Source organism: Manis pentadactyla, chromosome 1 (genome assembly GCF_030020395.1).
Source record: "Manis pentadactyla isolate mManPen7 chromosome 1, mManPen7.hap1, whole genome shotgun sequence".
In the NCBI taxonomy this organism is placed as follows: domain Eukaryota; kingdom Metazoa; phylum Chordata; class Mammalia; order Pholidota; family Manidae; genus Manis; species Manis pentadactyla.
The window spans coordinates 193540764-193547062 of record NC_080019.1 but is presented as its reverse complement, the minus strand read 5'-3'; positions in this window follow the sequence as shown (position 1 = coordinate 193547062).

Sequence of the window (6299 nt, the reverse complement as noted above, 5' to 3'; positions counted from 1 at the left end):
ATAATCTGATTTCTGGAAACTAGAGATGGGAGGCAGTTTTGTGGTGTGGAGATGCCTTCCAGACGGCAGCCCAGGGGTGCTGAATTAACCTGTGACCTGGGGGGGATGAAGGGAGTGGAAGGGTGGCCCTGGGCTTCTCAGCCCGGGCCTTTGCACATGTGTGAGCCAGCGGGGAGATGTCTTGGTGGAGGGAGCTCCCCACTCCAAAGTTTGTATGTCTTTTTCAGTGTGTAACTCTCATTGTTAAATTTACATTTAAAAATAATTTCAAATTACAGATGTTCCAACAATAGTGTAAAGAACTCTGGTGTACCTGTGATCTAGGTTTCCCATTTGCTTATGTTTATCTTGTTAGCTTGGTCATTCTCTTTTCTTCCTCATCTACTGCATATCCACCCATCCTGCCATCCACCTGCCCACCCATCTACCCAGCTGTCCATCCATCCACCCACCCATCCACCCATCTTCCCAGCCAGCCAGCCATCTGCCTGGCTTTCCACCCATATGTCTGAGCGGTTTGCAGACAATGTGCCCCAGGCCCCTAAGTACTTCAGTATGTAATTTCTAAAAGCAAGGACTTAATCCTGTATAGCCCCAGTGTACCCATCGAAATCAGGAGGTCATTGTTAATACAATACTGCCACCTAATCCACAAGTCCTTTTCAAATTTTGTTGATTGTCTCAAAAATGTCCTTTATAAGAAAAACAGCCAACAGCAGCAAGAAGCAACTCGTCCGTGTCCGCTTCCGGCCCAGGACCTGCCGTGTTCAGTTGTCCTGACTTTTGGGCCCTCAGTCCTGTGCTCCTCAGCCTTGAATTCCATGACCTTGCTTTTTGTGAGCCAGTTATTTTGCAGCATGTCCTCAGTAGAGGTTTGTCTTAATTCTCAGGATTTGATTTAGTATTCCTGGCAGAAATACCACAGACATGATGCTGTGTATTAAGTATAGCTTTCCCTTCCCTCTTTCTAATTCTTTATTTCTATCAGTGTGCAGTCACAGGTTCCTATTTAATCAATGGGTTCTTCTCCATTATCAAGTATTCTGATGTTCAAATTACCCTGTCTGGCCAGTTTGAGTGCCCTCCCACTGGCTCTTCTGTCTCTGATGGATGCCTGTCACTCTTGAGTACTTCCTTGCTTCCTGACACATGAGAGTCCCTGGCTCATCTTGCACTTGCACACCACAGGCTCAGAGGCAGCCATTTCTCCAAGGAAACTAGTTTCTTTAAGTGGAGAACGGTATTTAGAAACCAGCAACTGGGTGTTAGATGTGCTCATTGTTCCTGAGGTGTCGGTGGCTCAGCAGACAGATCTAGGGTTTGAGGGTGGGTGTGACTTACGTGTATCTACACATATCTCCATCTCATAAGAACCATGATTTCACACCAGTGCCTTCAATTACTATCCAACACGCCAGGGTTTATTCTAGTTCATTCATAGTGGTATCTGCTTCCTCTGATAGGTTGGTTCCCATCATCCTCAGTGTGTGCACATTTTCTCAGTCCTTGTGTGTGTAAAAGATCTTCTTGCTCGCTCTGTGCCCCCCACAGGCTGAGCCAGCCAGGCTCCTCCCAGCCTTGTGTGCAGCTGAGTTTTTTGGCCCCACGGAATAACAATTCCTTTTAAGAGCCTTTTATTGCCAGGAGTTGAGCTTTTGAACTTTTTCTTACTAAGACTTTGCCACTTGACCTTTGCCCCCTTGGCTCCACACATCATTTCCCTTCTTGTCCTGAGAGAGTGATCATCAAATATTACACTTTTCCTTCCTCACTACCCAGAAAACATAGATAACTTTTCCTTTTTCCTCTGATCCCTGATCCATGTACTTTCTTTCAGGAGCATCTAATGGTTTGAGGGCTGCCAAACTTTTCCCTTAGACATTCCATCTTAGGAAAAAACTGCCCCACTGTTCCTGGGAGGAAAGAGAAGTGAATCCTTAGCCTTGGATGCTGTGCTGTTGCTCTAGGGCTGAGGGCGCCTTAGGACTCCCCAGCGAGTCCGTCCTGGGCCCTAGCCCTGAGCAGGGTCAGAGAGGCGTGCCGGCTTTTCTTCGACAGCTCTGAGACACGGAGATGATCGATGCTGGAAGAGAAGTTCTCCCGAGCCGGAGCAGGCACAGGGCAGCCCCCTTAGGCCCTGACACCCGAGTTCACAGGCTCCTGCTCACAGCAGCCTGGGGTGAGATCATTACCAGGGGGATGGGGCACCAAACATTCCCTTTTGCTGACCAGGTTGGGGACCATCTGGCAAGTAGTGGAACTAAGGACTCAGACTTGGCCTCTGATTCACACTCCACACAGTTGGGCAAGGAGAACGTTAAGTCCCCTTAGCCTGTCTTAATGCCCATCTCTCCTTGCCTGAAGCCAGAGTGTGGGCCACCTGACCACAAATGGCATGCCCCTCAGGTTCCACTGTTTCAAGACTCCGTTCTGCAAATCTTAGGAAAATCTGGACCCCAGTGCAGGGTCTTTCTGAAGTACTTGCTGGGCAGGGGTCCACAGCCAGTCAGCCTCCTGGCGCTCTCACCATGGACATGGCTGGTGGCACATGCACCTGTACACCTGAGGGCTTCCTCAGTAAACAACTGGATAACCACTGAGCTCCACTAGCTAAGCTGATTAGCCAGGAGTTGCCACCTCCTTCCAGGTCACTGGCGCTGATTCCAGTTCTGCAGGGCCTTCCTTTGCTGGGGGCATTTCACTGTGCTGAGCATTAGCTGTTCATTGCAAGAGTGGGTGTGGCGGACACTGTCATTACAGCCTCCTGTTGACATGGCAGCAGAAGGGAGCAGGCGTTAGCAGAAGCTGACATTCAGAGGAGAGAGAATCCTTGCCCCTAAGCCTGTACTTTGGTGGCCAAGTTCTTGAAAATGTAGACTCTTGACCCTGGGCAAGTTCACTTCCCATTCACCTTCCCTCCCTTGCCTTCCTATCTTCTCCCTCAGTGAAGCCCCAAACCACATGTGGAGTGAGAAAAAGGGGTCATCTCCAGTCACTGAGCTCTGCCTGGAAGAAGAGGCAAAGAGCTATGGTCCCCACAGAATCATCGTCCCTCACAGAGTCAGGGTCCCTCCCAGGGAGAGCAGGGGTGCCCCAGCATTCCTAACTCAAGTGCGACCTAAGGGACAGCCCACCTAAATGAAGGGACAAAGCCACCAAATAATGGAGAAAGGCTTGTAGGAACAATCCCCTTGCTCAGGTGATTGCCTTTGCCAGCTTGGGAGGTAAAGAACATTCCAGAGCCTTCCAGGTAACTGCTGGGGCCACAGTGATAAAAGGGTTAACAAAGCCTTTTAATAAGGTGCCTGCCTGGCCAATGGCAAGTGCTGAAACCTATATTAAAAATGTGCTGAAAGAAACAAGCTCAAATTTTAAAAAATATGTTCAGTGCTGGCTTAGGAAGAGAAAAACACACAGCAGGAATAAGCAGGCTGCAGGACAGGAAATCCTCTGCTTCGCGTTTCACACGTGGGAGAACGTGCAGCTAAAAGAGTATGTGCATGGTTGTATGTGACTCTTCAGAACGACTCTCCAAAGTGCGGGTGGTACTGCCCCAGACAGTGGGGATTCTGGGTGCTGGGCGACCCCCACCTTTTATGTGACAAGTCTGGGTCAGATGCCACCACTTCAAGTTTCATCAAGCCTCGGTCCCTCTGTGGCAACCAAAAGGAATGAGGTCTCCCTGCCATGTCTGCCTCCTTGTGTCACTGCCTGGACCGGCTGTGCCACCAGAAAAATGAGCCCTGGGTGGGGTGGCACCTGGTGGGGCCCTGGGTGGTGTTGGGGGAGAAAGCTGATCATGGGACGGCAGCTGCCTCCTCTGTGGGCTGGGGCTCAGGCCCTCCTCGTGCTCTTCCTTGGGGTTCGTGGGTGGAGAGGCTGGGCACAGTGAAGCCCAGCCTATCACAGGGCCAGCTGGCTGCCTGGAGGGGAGCGCTCTCCGGTCCTGGCTGCCTCTCTGTGCCCCAGGGACATGGCCAGCCCCAGGGGCCCTACTCTGTGAGGACTGCCCTATGGGGCCCAGGAGGGCACATGGCGTTGTGAGACCCCGTTTCTGCCATCAGGTGGTGACAGTTTCCATGGGGAGAGCAGAGAGCAAATGGTGTTGGATGGTACCAAGCTGCTGAGGACGGTGTGGCCTGGCCACGTGCCCCACCCCAGGGCTCTGTGAGCTCCAGACAGGAGGCGAGCCCCTAGAGGGCCCCCCTGGAGCTGGCCTGAGCTTGTCTTCCCAGGGCCACGGCGGGAAGGGGGGACTCAGCAGGAGGAAGTTAGGGCGAGTCTATGTACTCAGAGGTGACAGCAGTGTCAGCCCCAGCCCGCCAGCCCCTCCCCCCTCCGTAGCTCCTGGTGCCTCTAAGCTCAGAGATTTGCCTGCAGCCCTGACTGTCTGAGGTTCCCGCCCGTCATGCTGCAGACACTCACCCTTTGAACGCCCCACCCCTGTGCATGGGGTGTCCAAACATTCGTTCCTAACTCCTGTCTGGAAGGCAAACAGCAGGCCCACCGGACACAAAGACAAACCAACTCAACCAGCGGGGGAAAGTCCAGAGGAACCGAGTAAGGACCAGGAGGAAACTTTTACACATCTACAATTATTCCAGAGAGAAAAAGGAGATTTCAAAGAAATGTAAAGCAGAACAGGAGCAGGTGTGTGTGTGTAAACATTGGGAGAACAGAAATTGAAAAATTTTAGTGGGATAAGAGAAATCAAACTCTTAAAAGAAGGGAAGAAGCTTAAAATAATTCCAGGGGGTCCAACATCGCAGTGATAGGAGTCCCAGAAACAGAGAAAGAAGGGCCCCCCCAGACTGAAGGATGCGCATCTCAGCTGGAGAAGGTCCCCGGGTGCGTGGAGCGATGACTGGCAGGGCAGCCGTCCAAGGAGCAGCCGGGCCAGCCCTAGCCCACCAGCAACGTGAGGATGTGGCGGGGGGCGGGTCCTGAAAGCCTCCAGAGGTCTTAGGGGACTCTAATCAGGTGGCATCCGACCTCTAGACAACAACAGGCAACTAGGAGACAAGGAGCGCACCTTCTTCATTCAGAAAGTGATTTTCAGTCTAGAACCTTCAAATTTTCTCATTTAATTCTCAACTTCCTGTTCATCTTTTCATCTTTCTATCTCCCTGTGCTACATTGTGCACAGCTGACCCCTAACCAGGGGGTGTTCCCTCTAGTTGCTGAGTGGAGCTGGTGTTGGGACGATGAGGCTGCATCTCATCTGTAGCCAAACTATCCCTTGAGATCTTTATTTCACTCATTGTATTTTCCATTTTTGGAAGTCCTGCTTTATTCCTTCCCAAGCTGCCTGGTTTTCAGTAGTGTCTTATGTTCAACCCCTTGTTTTCCATCTGTAATAATTTTAAATATGTTTGTTTCAAGCCATTATCTCCTGAGGTTCTTAGGGCTCCCATTTGTCTGTTTACTGGGTCTGCTGGTGGGTCGTGTCCTTGCATTTTATGGTTTTGGATTGTGAGCTCATTTTCGTCAGGGCTCTGCCTGTGGGACTCTTTTGTGCCTGGGCTGACGATCTGTCCTTACTGAGAGAGTTTGGTTGGTATGACTGGCCATTGTATTGCCAGCCTGTCGTCACTTTTATGCCAGTTTCAGGGCTCTGAAGGGGACAGGCCCGTCACTACAAGGGGGATTTTTTTTCTCACCCATGGCTTAGGCTGAGATAGACACGCTTTCAGGTCTTCTCCCTTTGCTGGGAGGTGGCTACATTCCCTCATGGGGGCCCTTCAAGGGTATCACTTATACAGCCAACCTGCCTTGGGCCGCCACCTTCTGACCCTGGGATGTCCAACCCATGCGTCCCTGGTGATGAGACAGGTGTGCTCTCACTGAGGCAGCTATGTTCAGCATGCTGTTCTTCACATCGCTCTTCTCTTTTGGCCCCTGGAGATTTCATTCCCTTTCTTGTATGTTTAGCTAGTCATCTAGAAGGATTCTCACAACTTATGCCCCCTTCCTAGCTGTGAAACAGGAAAGTCTTCCTTGTAGTCCCCACAGGCATGGTGTGGGTCTCTTCATCTTGATGCTCATGATGCATAAGCGATGCGGTTTGATATCACTGTAAGTGATGATGTAGCTGCTCTGGGTAGCCCTGGGCATGGCCGGGTTGTTGTGAATGAGCTACGTACTCATCTTCCACAGTCGGAAACGAGTACCCAAGACATCCAACAGAAAAGGTGTCAGCATGTGACAGATGAACACAAGGAGAAAGGGCTGCCTGGCTGCACTGGGCTGCCCATGGGTGGGAGCTGGACAGGGGGCTGGGCAAGCTGTGGGCAGGGGAT